Source organism: Pinus tabuliformis, chromosome 3_1 (genome assembly GCF_031772625.1).
Source record: "Pinus tabuliformis cultivar Carrire ecotype Pingquan chromosome 3_1, CPIR1, whole genome shotgun sequence".
NCBI lineage: Eukaryota > Viridiplantae > Streptophyta > Pinopsida > Pinales > Pinaceae > Pinus > Pinus tabuliformis.
The window spans coordinates 928,745,052-928,761,450 of record NC_142301.1 but is presented as its reverse complement, the minus strand read 5'-3'; positions in this window follow the sequence as shown (position 1 = coordinate 928,761,450).

Sequence of the window (16,399 nt, the reverse complement as noted above, 5' to 3'; positions counted from 1 at the left end):
TTAAATGTTATCGTCATCTCATATTTACACTTCTATACATTTTCCATTTAACTTGATGTTTCCTTCCAAGCCCAGTGTTGAAACTTGCTCTGATACCATCTGTAATATACTCAATTGCCTCTGAATTTACTTTTAATTTTCTTAATAATTGATATATATTACACATAAATATCTATTTTTTGCTTATTACTCTATTTTTGTCAACTATTACTTGCAATATACTATTACTTGTAGTTAGGGAACTATAAAAACCTATTCCAACATCATTTTTCCTATGTTGCACAACTTAAGAAGAAAATGTTCATTCATCTTGACTATAGAACTCCACCCTTTTACGCTTCACTAATTCCTCTTGTTCCAACATGATAGTTATATCTTGTATTTATATAAAGTTCTCTATGTAACATTATAGTCAGTTTTTTTCTTTCTCTGAAAGCAAAGGGGTTGCATATTTCCTTAGTTATGGTTTAGGTGCACATTGATGCCACACTTTAAAAACAATCCTTAACCCTTTTATTTACCTAAGGATTCAATATCTATAAATATTATTTAGGGAACACATGAATACACACTTGTTATGGAAGCCTCCACAAGAGGTTCATGGTCGAGGTGTCTCTAATACCATATATTATTTTTAACTTAGCTCTCCTTTGGAAGTGGAAAATATGACCTTCCAAATGGGCGCCAACTACCCTTACCTTATTCAATAGTTAATGTTATGGTTTCTAGGCTCCATACCATTTTCGCCAAGTCGTAAAGGTTCACATGTCATGAACGTGGTTGCTGGTTTGCATAGGTACAATAGTAAAGGTGGATGGTGGTGATGGTGGCTCTTGATCCAATGATGGAAACATCAGCCAACAAACCTTCGACTTTCCCCGAATCACCTCACTTAGTGCATTTGGGTTTTGTAGTTTTCTTTTCCGAGAAGTGGTATCTCACTAAGAGAGTGCCCCTCCTATTTTATCTCTAAGTTTCATCGAAATGTTCACCTTTCTTGGTGCCTTGGCAAGTGCAGGGTTCCTCGTCGTGGTGCTATATACTTCAAACAACGTGGTAAGGTATTTTTCTTAGGTTATTAAATGTGTTTCCTAATCTGTGTATGTTTTGTTGTACATATATATTCATTGTTCTATCTGTTGTGAATATTTTATTACCGAAATTCCTTTTTGTACCAGGTTTGGTGGACTTCCCTCATTACTATAGACTCGACACATTGGGTTTTTTTTTTTTTTTTTTCCTTTTTCCATATGAAAATTTCTTCCCCAGGAGGTTGTTCTTGAGTAGGACTTTTCTTCAGTTAGAGAATTTCCTACCTACTTATGAATTATTTTTTTTAGTACATAGCCACAGTTATCAAACCTTTCTCTCATTGAAAAAATATCCGTTGGCATGCCCTCAAGGTTCTCAAATTTTATGGTTACCATGACTTGCTTCCTCCTTGGATTATTTCCTCCACGCTCAAAGACTAGAAAGTATTTTTTTTCTTTTTCTTTTAACCTATATTCCGCTTATTCCATATTCGTGATACCCAGAAAAAAGAAATTCTACTGGTCAAAGGGTTTCAAACCCTTGGGAAAAATTTGGTATTGTTCTCTTATTAAGTCGTTTTGGTTAAATCTATTATGTTTAGTACTCACTACCCCCCTGTGTATTGGGTTTTCCTTTCTTTACCAAGTAAGAGAGTGCCAAGGGTTCCTCCAACTATAGGTAACTACTGACATGTTTTTTTTTAATTTATTTATTTCATTTTAGCATTACCCTACTTATTGTTATGGTTAAAGTTATAGGATTCACTCTCATGTTGAATGTTTAGTGATATGTATTATCTTTCAGAGGCTCGTTTTCTCCAAGCTCATGACAACATGCGTATTTTCATCCCTCCATGCTATTGATTACAGGTCGGTGAAAAAATAACTTCATGATTCCCTCGCTGTTCGGTTTCTGTCGCAGGATTACGAAAACCCCTGTCTCTTTTACAAAAACATAGAGACACGTCATTTTCTGTTTTTTCTTTTTGGTTGTTATGTGTAGAAAAAAGAAAGGAGAGAATCACTCTACTAGAAAATCTATGCTATGTACTTTTTTATTTTCTGTTCATCCATTCCAAAAGGAAAACCCAGTGGCTGAATTGCAACTGAACATTTAAGTTTGGCTTGTATTTCCTTATTATTTACTAAGACTAGACCTTGCAAGGCCATAGATGTATTCCATTTATTTCCTAAGACAAAAATGTGGTTATACATAAGTTATTTGTCCATAATGATATTTTGTATCTTTTATTCTGACTTTTCTTCTAAATGTAATGTGAATTAAGCTAATGAATAAATCAAAACTTTATTTTTTTCTTTCACATTACTCTTTTCCATGTACTCAATATTAAGAAGTATCACTTTTAGTTCTTGTTATTATTCAACTCCGTATGTTTCCCTTTGTCTTGTTTTCTTGTACTACTTCGACTGGTAAATGATTGGTCTTGTTTGTCATATGCAAGAATGTGCAAAAGAGTACAAAATTGAATTTTAATTACACAATGTTATTTTATATTATGATATATCCTAGCCATTTTTGTTTCAATTATGTGACAAACAATTAGTAAATATTATTAGTAAGGTCTAGGAACTTCCAAACATCCCTGATTTGTAGCTATCTTATTTAGTAGTATTTTTTCATCCACATCATCATCTATTACATCTGCCCATTTACATGGTGTTTTATCAACTAATTTCCATATATATGTGCCTCCATTTGTCCAATTAAATGGACTAAACCAATACATGCAAAATTACTTCTCTTTCCCTGGTGTTATTTGGGAAAAATCTTAAATTAAATTCTATCAAAACCTATCACATATCTTTAACACATAAGGAAAATATTGTTTTCGTGTTTGTATTCTACACATGAAATGGTTGAAACTAATGGTTGATTCCTCCTACCGACTCTTACTACTAAAATTCATAATTCTCACAGGATTCTATTTATGAGTCCACATTTGTTTATTTCACCTACTGATTGTACATAGTTCACTGTTTGGGAAATACTTTGCCAATGAACGATATGAAATTCAGTATGTCAGAATCATGTTTCTCATTCTTTCATCACTCTAGAACATTCTATTTACAATTACCCCCTTAGAGTCTGAATCATATTGTTCACCTACCACGAGATTCATCTGAATTTACATTTTTTTGTATGACATAAATATTTGTTATCATAATTAATATTAAATATCTTAAAATTTCCCCAATGTTTATCAATATAGATACTTAAGCACCTAATCCATCAAAGTGTAAAGCCTAATTGTTTTGAAAATATATATAAAATAAAATCCAGTTGGTGTTCATGTACCTCTTCAAGGAATAGAACATAATAATTTTGGGGAAACAATATTGATAATTCCTTGACGAGAACATCAAAACATCATAATATAATCAAGCATTATTTACCTTACTATAATTCACATATTTCATATGCTCAACTAATCAATCAAAATATAAATGGATTGTAATATAAACATGCCGAGTTTTTGTAATGGTATCAGTCGCTATAAATGTACTTGAGAAACACACTTTCCTCCCAACCATGAATTGATCCACCAATTCCCCCCGAGATGAGATACAGTTTCTAATGAATCAACAACCTATTCTGATTCCAGATAGGGTATTTTATGCATTACTTCCCTAACATATTTTTTCCTTAACGATGTCCCGCTTTTCATGGGTTTGCCAACCCACTAGCCTAGGTTTTTTTTTTGGTTCAAAAAAGGTATTTCCTCTTTTTTTTTTCTTTAAAGCCCACCTTTTCTCCCGTGATGATTTATTCCACCCTCACTTAATGTTTTTCTAGAACTGAGTGATTTAATAGAATCTCTCTCCCGTCATATTAAATCTTGTTAATAAACTCCTAGGGATTTTTAGGAGTTACTTAAGGGAATATTAATTTGATCTCATCCACCAACACTGGTTTCTAGATCTTGGAAATAATCTCTTACTCTAGTGTCTCTTTCCTAAGTAATTTTCCATATTTTTCTTTTTATTAATAAAATTCATTTATTACATCATCATACTTTATTTTTTTCCTTAATTCAAATCCATCATTGGATTTCTAGCCATCAAATCTAATAATAGTTCAATCTAAAAACATAAAAATATTTACATAGAAACAAAGGGGTATTAAATTACCTGGTAAAGAAATGAAAACCCAATACATAGGGGGAACAGTGAGTACCGAACACATTAAATTTAACCAGAACGACTTAAGAATAGAATGATACCAAATTTTTCCCGAGTGTTCGAAACCCTTTGACTGCTTGAAAAGACATTTTGGGTATCTGGAATATGGAATAAGCAAAATATAGGTTAAAAATAAAAAAATGAAGGAAATTACATGCTAGTCTTTAAGCATGGAAGAATCAGCCAAGGAGGAAGCAGTTCCATGGTAACCATAAAATTTAAGGTCCTACAAGGCATGTTGATGAATATTTTTTCAACGAGCGATGTGTTTGATAATTATGGCTAAGTACTAAAAGAATAATTCATAAACGAGTAGCAAATTATGTAACTGAAGAAAAGTCCTACACAAGAACAACCTCCTATCAAAGGAATTTTCATATAGAAAAAATAAGAAAAAAAATAGAGCCAACACATCGAGTCTATAGTAATGATGGTGGTCCACCAAACCTGGTGAAAAAAGGACTTTCGGGTAAGAAAATATTCACAACAAACATAACAATGAATCTATATTAAAAAAAACAAACACAGATCAAGAAACACCTTTAATAACCTTATAAAAATACCTTACCACATTATTTGAAGCAGATAGCACCACGACGAAGAAGCCTATGCTTTCCAGGGCGCCAATAAAGGTGAACATCTATCTCTAAATTGGACATTCCACAAGAGGGGCACTCTCCTAGTGAGACATACTTATCAACAAAGAAAATTACAAAACCGAAATCTGACTGGGCGAGGTGATTTGGGGAATGTCTAGGGTTTAATGTTGAGATTTCCAGTATTGGATCAAGAGCAACTGTCACAAAAATTCACCTTTACTATTGTAACTATATGAACCAACGACCACGTAGATACCTTGTGAACCCTTAAAATTTCGCAAAGATGGTATGGAGCCCATAAGCCATAACACTGACTATCAAATAACGTAAGGGAAGTTGTCGGCCATTAGGAAGGTCATTGTCACTACTTCCAAATGCGAGCCAAGTTAAAAATTATATATGGTATTAGAGACACAATAACCATGGACCTCTTCAAGAGGCTTCCATACTATTTTGTACTCACTTCCTCCCATGTATTAGGTTTTCCTTTCTTTACTGGGTAGTTTCCTTAATTTTTCCTTCAATTTCACTCTCCTGCAAACCTATGTCTCTTCGCCTTCCTTTTCTCCTTTTCCTTTGTTTTCATAAATAAATTCCAATAATAACTCTTTTCCTTTGCTAATTACTTTTCCAAATTCCCTAACCATAATAAACTAAAAGTGACACCCGCTAGGATGTTCTTCCCAACATTCAACTTGGAATACTTGTCCCATGACCATGGTTTTATTTTTCCTTTATTAACCTTTATTAGATGAACTTTTAACCCGAGGCGATTACAAACCACTCCCCCTTGGGGAAATAACTTCCTCAGGGTTCATTGACCAATATGAACAACAAATCATTGAAAACAACATATACTTCCCATGGAGCTTTATAACACAACTCGTTGCAATATTTACAATGATCCCTGCTAAAAACATGAAAATCATATTATGTACTAGAGATATAAAACAAATTTCATTATGATATTTACAAAAAAAACCACATATACTTATGAACATTTTATTCAACCAACATATAATCATACTATTCATGGAGATTTATAAATCCAACTAATTACAATAATCACGATAAAATAGACATATATACAGATGCACATTTTTGTTAACCAACAAATAAAAGGAAATGATGCCTCCATCTACAACAAGGGAATCCAAAGACTCACACATCCACACTTAAAGTAATACCAATATTCACCTCCTTCCTAGGAAATCCATAATCCACTGCCCAAGTAATCTTGAATGCAATGTCTAGTGCTTTGATCCTTGCACTACTTATTCCCTCAGTGCATAGTTACTGACTCATTGCTCTAGGGTATGCTCCCAATGTGCATCTGACTCCATATAGAAATGCTAATGACTAAAAAAATCCATCCTAAACCTTCCCTTATCTACTACACAGTCCCTTGGGAAATCTTATCGCTCCCTTCCATGTAATCACTCACCTTCCAAGTTTCCCAACATCCCCTTTCCCGAGGATCCATCCCTTAAAAAGGTTTCCTCACATTGGAATGTCCAAAAACAAAGGCATATCCCTACCTAAAAACCATCATACCAATCATAACATGCTCATGGATATCAATGGATACTATTGGGTACCTATTGAAGCCCCAAAAGTCAAGCCTACAACAAGGGGGATACCCACCTGATCCGGACCTTGGTTAGCAGCTCCTTTTCCGTTTGGTATAGTGGGTCCGATTGGGGATATGGGACCAGTTTCCCAATATATGTTTGTGTGTGTGTTGAGAATTGATATTTCTTTCCTAATGATTCCTAAGTAAAATGCTTTTTATTCTAAATCTAATCTAACAACATGCAATTGTATTCTAATAAACAGAAATATCTAATTCTAAACTAAACCGAGATGCAATCTTTCCATTATGCAATCTAAAATGATTTCAAATAACAGTTGATAATAAAGACCATTCAACTTTTGTGACAAAAGAATTCAATAAAGATAAACCATTTCATATAAAATGTTAGACGAAACAGTTGTGAAAAACATATCGCATAATAAGCTACCCATATATTAAGCATAAATAAATAGCTATCACCGTACAAAAGTGCCAAATGATAACTCAAGCATTTAAGCATTCATATATAAATAACTGAACATGAATATCACCTTAACACATAAGAAAAAACAATTAAGAGATAAAAGTACCATTTATAACTAGTTCTACTTATGAGCTCCACTAATAATGATCTATCTCTTCTTAATCCAACATCCACTAAGAGTACAAAAGCGCAACATTAGTAGTAGATATTAAATGCAGATATCAATAAATCTTGTTCCATTCATTCATCAAAACCTCCTCGAAGGGTGAAAAAGTGCATGTTCTGAGGACAAGTTTTTGATAAATTACTAGACCCTTCTCTAAATGCATGAGAAGGGTTTAAATACTACTAACTAATTCTAAAAATAATTTATTACAAAAATGTAGGATGCAGTTTAAATGACTGTCCTCATATCAGGCAAAAATGAAGCAAAGTTAAAGCTAAAACTGAATCTAAAACTAAGAACTAACTATCTATGTATCTATTCCTTGTAGTCACAAGCGTTCATCATTTTCTTGAGGAGAGTTGGTTGGCTAACTTTTGACTTTAGCTGTTCTACGAAAATGGAATCGGTAAGAGCTGGCGCCATTTTCTTGGCAGAATTGATGATACATTTGAGAGTCATGCACTGGCTGTGTGGTTTTACCAAGTATGCCCTGTAAGAATCCCAATTCAACTTGCTTAACCTTTGGATTGACTTTGCCCTTTCTTGAGCCTTCTGTCTCTAGGTTGTTTGTAGACGCTATACATTTGGTAGATATTTGCATACTATTTGAAGATAAATACCACTAGTTTTGACTTCCAGTTTTACCTTCTGTCTTTAGCACCTTTTTCCTACAAATTTCTGAGCTTACAGGTGACTGAGCAATTAGAGGCTTTCCATCTCGAGGGGTTTTTCATGGCACATCGGAAACTACCTCTATTTCACGATCTGGGCTTCCCTTGTGCGATTTTTGCCTCTTGCACACTTTTTGTTAAAGGATATAAAGTTTACATTTTGTGGAAATAACGACTTATACGTTCTTGGTTCTGAGCTTTAAATTCTCTATACATGATATCAGCATTATCTAGTACCCATTTAACCATGTCCGTGTATGGAAGAATTTCGGGCCTTGCCACTATCCTGTGCAAGAATAAACATGCGAGATCTGTAATGGATGCCTCAGAAGACATGTGTGAGCCTGCAGTAGCCGTAACATCCATTACCTTGGGATCTTCTTTCTCAAGTAAACTATACATGCCTTGCCAAGTAGTAATATCCCCATCTTTGTTACAGGTGGTGTCTGTGTACAAGGGTGTCATCTCTTTATCTTTAGAACTGGGAGCTTTACCCTTCTTTCCCATAATATCTTGAACTCTATTATGTATACTTCTCTGCTCTTCGCTCCTACAGTTTACAAATGAGGTGAGAAGGATGATAAGAAAAAGGTGACAGGAAAGCTTTAAATGCAGAAAACATATAAAATATACCACCTTACGTGAACTGGCTCCTTGATAAGATCAAAACCATATTTTATTAATTATTGCCAACTAACTGATTAATTAACATTAATGCACAAAACTACGCCTCAGTTTATGAAAAAAACTTTCTCAAACAGCAAGCCCTGCAGATCTGCGATAAGGTGATTTTGTGATTTTCTTCACAATATCGCAGATCATAGTATCGCAGATCGCAATATCGGAGATTGCAATATCACAAATCGCAATATCACAAATTTCAATATTTCAAATCCGTTTTGTTGTGGTAATCATCCGTTAATGTGTTTTCTACGAAATGTGATTTGTGAGGTGTGTCATCGCATATCGGCAGTTTAAGGCATTTCAGCGTAAGTGATGTTTGAGGCATGTGATGCAATGAGGGTATTTTGATGCATGATTTCGCATCGCAATTTTGCACTTTTAGAATTCCACTTGTAGGAAAGCATCCATTACCCTTTTTACGATGTGATGCATTTGAAGGAGTGATTTTATTCTAACTTATTATAAAACTTAAGTCCTTTTAGATTTTGTTTGAGGGTATTCTCCTAAGTTTATGATAGTAAGTTTTAATGAAAAAGGAAATACAAGCATTAATCGATTTTTTAAATTTTTGAATAAGGGTCACCACTTATTTAATATTAGTGATAAAACTAAATAAGAAGGGGGGTTGTTGCTAGCCACAACAATTGGCGATTCACTTTGAAGAACGAGTTATCTATGCTTTTCTTTTGAATTTCCTAAACTTCCAATTTTTTTTTTTCTAGAAAGTCAAACTTTATTATAGAAAGATAAAATACATTATGCTTTTCAGCTGACAATAATAGTTTGTTTCTTCTATGTCAACTTTGTTTATTTACTTCCTAGAGCTACTCATTATACCTATATCAGTCACTATTTAGTTTATAGAGATAAAAAAAAGGCTTCTCTATAAATCAGTTTTAAATATGCTCATTTGTCATAGGTAGAGCCTCTACTGCCAACAGGTGTTTATAGCCTCCATAGGGTTACCTATTACCCAACAATGATCATGTATCCCACTTGGAGAAATATACAATTTTCAAAGAGAAATCCATATCTACACTTATTGCTTTCATTTTCTTTTAATCTTCAAAGAACAATGCCTTGGTTTGGTAGCCAAATTATGACAATGCCACTCACTTGATTTATAGCTTTTCTGAACAAGTTGGCTCGTGATGAGACCCCTTGTCTTTTGATTGCAACAATCTTGAGTCATTGCCCTGTTGTGGTATGCAGTTTTGGCAAAGTCAGCAAGCTATAATATCTATGATCATGATAAGTCAGCTCGTGATGATACCTCTTATTCTTTAAGTTTAAAGTGTATCATTAGATTATTCCTTAGGTGGGGAGGAAGTCATTGTTTCCATAAGAATAGCTCTGGACAACAATGGTAGAGTTTTTGGAAAGACATTTTCTACAGAGAATCTTTGTTTTGTTATTGATACCTTTCATTTGATTGATATAAAACAAATTCCCACTAAAGGTCGCTTTTTATCAAAATTTATAATGTTGAAACTAGTATCATATTCAGGCTTATAGCTCTTTGACTGTATCTTTCAATAATAATGACCAACTTTCTAAATTATTTCTATTTATACAAGCGAAAAAACAAAATCTAAAAGAAATACTTGTCCTTTTCATGAATTCCAAATGTAACTGTTTACAAATGGTTTTATTATGAAAATATAGGAAAACCTAATCTACAAAAATAGAAGAATGATCTCTTATGGAAAGTATTTTTTTAGGATCTGCCCATTAACAGGTAAAGATTCTCTTTTTCCTGTTAAACACTGTAACATAAAGGTAGATGGGCCTATTATTTCTACGATTTGGAAAGGGAAAAGCCACATTCGTTGAAACTTTGTATGTTTGCCCTTTTCCTCATGAGCCTTTTCCCATTTTAAAACTAGATCCCCTATCTGAAAGTCTTTTCTAGACATTATGCTTGAGTCAAAAGAAGCTTTTACTAATGCTTGGTGATGAGCATGAGTTATTTTAGCTTGTTCTCTTTGCTCTTCTAGCTTAAGGATTTGTAGCTGCCTTAGTTGTAAGGAAGAAGTTGGTGTTTCATCAATATATGGAACTAAGGCCAAAGAGGGAATTGCTAAATGAGTTGGAAGAACCACTTCTTTCCCATAAACTAAATTAAAGGCATAAGTGCCAATAGAGGATTTTTGGGTTATTCGGTCTGCCCATAAGGCATATATTAAAGACTTGTGCCAATTCTTATGATTTTGGTCAATGGTTTGCTTAATGATCCTCATTAAGTTTTCATTCGTAGATTTAGCTAACCAATTCCCTGCTAGGTTATAATTAGCAGAGTGTTTAAGCTTAAAACCCATTTTGAGTGCAAATTCAGTCATAGCATTGCCAGAAAAATACGATGCATTATCAAACATTAAAGTAGAGGTTAAACCAAACCTGGTGATTATGAACTGATCTATGAAATCAATGATGTGTTCGGCATTAGCTGTCTTGAGAGGAAGTGCTTCTACCCATTTAGTAAAATAATCTGTAGCTGTAAGGATATAACTATGTTGTTTAGAAGAGTGAGGAACGATCTCACCTATTATATCCAATCCCCATTGATCAAAAGGCTATTCAATGTTGATTGGCTACAAAGGTAATGATGGCTTCTCTTGTCTCCTAGCAACATTTTGACAAACTTGACATTTCCTTACGTAACTACGCGCGTCTTTGAATAGTGTGGACTAGTAATAGCCTGCACGGAGGATTTTATGTGCGGTAGCATCTCTAGCATAATTTCCACCTGCTGGTCCATCGTGGAGTTCTTGCAACACCTTTTCAACTTCAGATTTCTCAAGACATCTAAGGAGAAAAAAATCATAATTCATCCTAAAAAGTACATCGTTCATGAGCTAATAACCTTGGAGCTCTTTTCTTTGTATAAATGAGGTTTGAAGAGGCATATCCATTCTTTAGATAAAATATGATATCAGCATATAATGAATCAACATCGTTTAGGCTTACCTCGTACATTTGTATCTCTGTAGATGGTATTTTGGAAATAAGCAATGCTCCAGCTAGCGGTTTGCAAAAGCCTTGACCTTTTACAGTTTTCACTCATTTAATTTGAACGTCATATTCTTATAATGCAGTAACCCAATTGGCTCTTTTCTCACCCACATCTTTCTATACTAAAAGATTTCTTACCGTTGAAAATGGTACTATGATCTTTGTATGTGTTTTGAGAAGAAAGGGTCTGAAATATTTTATCTCTTTGAAAACAACATATGCTTGTTTCTCTACGTCTAAATAATTTAACTCAACCCCTTGTAGATTTGAGCTGAAAAAAGCAATTGGGGCTTCTGCCTTCTCTTGATTTGCTTAAATGAGTATCGCAACATATGATCTATCAGAGGCAAATGTATATAAAATAAAAGGATTGGAAAAATTTGGAGTTGCGAAAGATGGAGTGTTAACAATCGCTTGTTTGATCAAATTGAATGCTTCATATTCGTCTTGGCCCCATTTGAAGATTGAGTTATTTTTAATCATTGCTTGTAAAGGAGATGGCCCCATTTGAAGATTGAGTTCTTTTTAATCATTGCTTGTAAAGGAGATACGATTCTTGAAAAATCTGGAACAAATCTCTTTATAAAGTTAATCTAGCCAAGGAAAGATTGCATAGCTTTCTTGTTGTGAGGCAAAGGTATTTCAGAAATCTCTGTGATTCTATCAGGATCAATATGGATTCCAGATTTTGACACTATGAATCCAAGAAGTTTTCCTTCACTTAATGCAAAAAAGGACTTTTTTGGGTTAAGTAAAATTCCATACCTTTGACACCCTTGGAAGATCTATTTTAAATCTCTCAGATGATTACCTCGCTTCTTGGAATACACGGTTATATCATCTAGGTAGATTACTACCAATTTGTCTACTAATCACTTAAATGCGATGTCCATGGCCCTTTGGAATGTGGCACTAACATTGATCAAACCAAAAGGCATCTTTTGATAGGCATAAGTACCCCATTTGGTTCTGAATGTGGTCTTTAATTGATCATCGGGATGGACCAAAACTTGGTTATAGCTGGAAAAACCATCCAAGAAGGACATTAATTTTGATCTTGCAACTACGTGCAATATTTGCTCCATAGGAGGAAAAGGAAAATTATCTTTTTGGTAGGCTTTGTTAAGATTTCGAAAGTCAATGCAAATTATAATGTCTCCGTTCTTCTTTCTAACGGGAACCATATTGGAAACCCATTGAGAATGTCGCATGGGGAAAATGATTTTGGCTTTCAATAACTTATTAAGCTCATATTTGATCTGGTTTTCTAGATTAGGATGGATCTTTCTTAGCTTCTGCTGGACATGTTTCTCATCATTTACCATTGGGATAGTATGCTGGATGATAGAAGTGTCATAAGTCTTAAGTTCATCATAGTTCCAAGCAAAGACATTTCTGTATTGTTTCAAGGGATGAACATACGCTAATTTTCCTTCAGGAGCTAGGCCAAGGACTAGGTTGATAGTATGTGTCTTGGTATCAACTCCTAGATTTACTAATTCATAGTTCAGAGTTGAACTTTGAAGCTTTGAATTGGTAGATCTTTTGAATCGATCTTTAAAATCATATAGATCTTCTAATTTGACTACTGATTTTGGCATAGCATTATTAGTGCTATCTTGTTGCAATTGTCTATCATGTTGGTCCTCATCAATTATCTGATTGGTGTAAGATCCCTTAGAGGTGAGGAAGCTTACAATATCAGGATCATCGTTGAAAATTTTCCAATTTGTAATGTTATCAGGAATCGAGGGTCTAAATATTAATTCGATTGAAAATCTGTTGGGGTTAAAGTCTTCTGAGGGAAAAAGCTTGGAAGCTACATTTTCCAAGAGATCAGCACTAGCATTTTGGAGTCTAGGAATTGATGAAATATTAAATGCTATAAAATGTTCAATAAAATCTTCTATTAAAGATTGGTAATGCTTTAAATGACCTGATAAACAATGTATAGTATTCCGTACGTGTCTAAAAACAATTTCAGAATCTCTGAAGAATTGTAGATATTTGATGTCTAATCCGATTTCTTTGTATAATCCTTGGACTAAAGCATCGTATTTTGCAGTATTATTGGTGCAATCGAACTCGAGTCTACAAGTTAGCATAGTTTTGTTTCCCTCTGGACTAACTAATACGCATCCTGCTCCTTCTCCTTCGTTAGACTTAGAACCGTCAAAAAATAACTTCCAAAATAAAGATTTATTTACAGGATTATCTATCAAATTAATACACTTAGAACTATCTGTTTGAGAATTTCTTTTACTTGAGATAAAAGAGAATGTTCTAAGTAAGGTGAAGTGTGAGCATTAAAATTTCCTAGGAAAGAATCAACATAATAGTTGCCAATTATATTATTTTTGTATGCCACCGGTTCATTTTCTCCTTCCAATTCTATTACTATGTATTTCTGATGTCTTTCTCACTCAACCTTTATCTGATTTGGTTTACCATTGTAAGGGAGCGACATGTGCGCCAATTTATTGCAAAGTATCCATGAAGTTTTTCTGACCAATCCCTGCTAAGAATTAAGCCATGGAATTCTGGAATGTCTACAACTAAAATATCGATAACTTGACATACCTTTGGATTAGATGACAACCTTATGGTAACCTGATTTAATTCGCCGATCACTTCAACTTGCGACCGATCCAGCTGTACTATACGCAAAATAGATTTTTGAGGTTGAACGTTCAACTTTGCACAAATCGATTTAGGTAAGATATTGGATGAAGCTCCTGAATCAACTAAACAATTATGCAAATTTTTATTGGAAATTTCATAAGTAAGAAGAATAGTGGAGTATGAGATCTTGACCTTCCCCCAATTAGAGCGATGTCATTTCGATCAACTTTATTAATCACAGTATTTGGAGGTCTTCCCATCTCATGGGAAGCTTGTGAGATTACAACGGCGGGTAGAGGTGCAACTAGTACTGCATGTAATTCTTCCAAAATGAGCTTTTTTTGATGTTTTAACTTGCTCAATTCATAAAAAGTGATGTTAGCACTGGTCTTCTTCATGTCTTCTATGATATTATACTCCATTTCATCTGAAATAATCAATGTTTTAGATGGAGTTGGAGAATTTGTTTGGACTGGGCTTGTTTGAGTTGCTTTGGATGTCATTTTCTTGGTTGCGACTGTATCCTTAGGCATTGAGTTTGTGCTTTTTGTCTTAGGAGCAGGTTAAGGAGGATCAAGTTGATTTCTACTTCGAGTACTAACTAGCGATGCCTCTTGACCCTCTTCATCAGGGAGGATGAAATCCCACATACGTTGTACCTATACAACTTCTTCTTCGTCGGTAGGTTCTTTGGTAGCAATTTCCTCTTCCTCTTCCTCTGATTCAGCATTTGTAATAGCGTTAGGAGGCTTTGTATCAGTTGAAGGATTTCTTCTATAAGGCTTGTAAGGCTTTTTAGAAGAAGTCTCCGCTACTTGTTTCTTTATGTCAACCATTTTGTTAGACATGGTTTTCAAAGCTTTTTGCAATCCCTCTAAATCAAATGGGTCTTTGGGTTATTTTTTCTTTGGATCTTCTTTGAAAGAAACCTTTTTAGATTTACTTTCTTTAATGACGTTTTTCTTTTCTATAGCTATGATGCATTTCTCTACTGCTATTGCTTCATATTGTCAGCTAAAGTTGTTTTGGTAGCTCTATCAATGAAGATTGCTATGTTTGATGGTAAAGTAGAGATGTATCGTTCACTTCACATTTCTTCGCTAGGTTTAGAAGCAGTAGGAATTTTGTTCAACAGTTTATTAAAAGGCAAATTAAAATCTTTGATAGGTTCCTTTGACTCAGCCCTAAGGTTAGACAGGTCATTGATTAATGTCAGAGTGGACCTGTCATCACCAAACTTAGTCAAGAATTGTTCTTGGAAGATATCCCAACTAGTAATAGACCCGGATGGTAATGAGAAATACCATGATCCAGCTGCTCCTTGCAAAGTGTAAGGAAAAATCCAAATGACAATGTCTTCATTAGTGACCCCATTGAGATTTATGGATAACATAAAGTTATTTATGTGTTCTTCTGCTAGCATGCTTGCTTTCGGATTAAACTTAGGCAGCCATTTTTCGGGATGGGCCGGTAATTGACTCAAGGGCACAAGCATTAAGACTACCCCTGGGTTATTCCATGCCATTTGGGCCATCGTTGAACTGACAACAAAGGAAAACGCAGAAGATAATCCCTGCGGTTGGGAAGATGAGGATATTATAGTTCCAGATATTTCAGAAGGAGATGTTGAAGTTCCAGTGGTCTGGTGGACGATGATTTGAAGTGGAGGAGTGGATGGTTGACTTTGCGGTGGAGAGGTTGAGATGGATGATGATGACGAAAGAGTCTCACTATCAAACCCTTTAGGTGATTTCCTTTCTCTCTTCCTTGTAGGTAGAGGTAACTCGATTGGCTCAGTACCAAACTTTTTGCTCTTTAATTTGGTGAGAGGATGAGCAAGGTTATATTGCGAAGTCACACTGCCTTGAGATTTATCATATTTTTGAGGAGATATTGAAAATCACTGAAGTTTATGAATCAAAGATTCAACTTCAGGAGGCTCAATAGTAGATTTTTCTGAAATGTCAGGGTTTGTGGCAGTGGTTGTTGTTCTTTTGACTTCTTGCTCAATATTTAAAGATTCTAAATGTGATGGAGAAGTCAGGGGAGATGGTGAGGGTTATTTACTCTCAAAATGATTTAGAATTACTTGCCATTCATAGTTCGGGGCCCTCCTTCTAGTGCCAAATATGTTGAAGCCCCAAAAACAGGGTCTACAACAAGGGGGATACCCACCTAGTCTGGACCTTGGTTATTAGATCCTTTTTCATTTGGTATAGTGGGTTTGACTAGGGATATGGGACCAATTTCCCAATATATGTGTGTGTGTGTGTGTTGAGAATTGATATTTTTTTCCTAATGATTCCTAAGTAAAATAATTTTTATTCTAAATCTAATCTAATAACATGCAATTGTA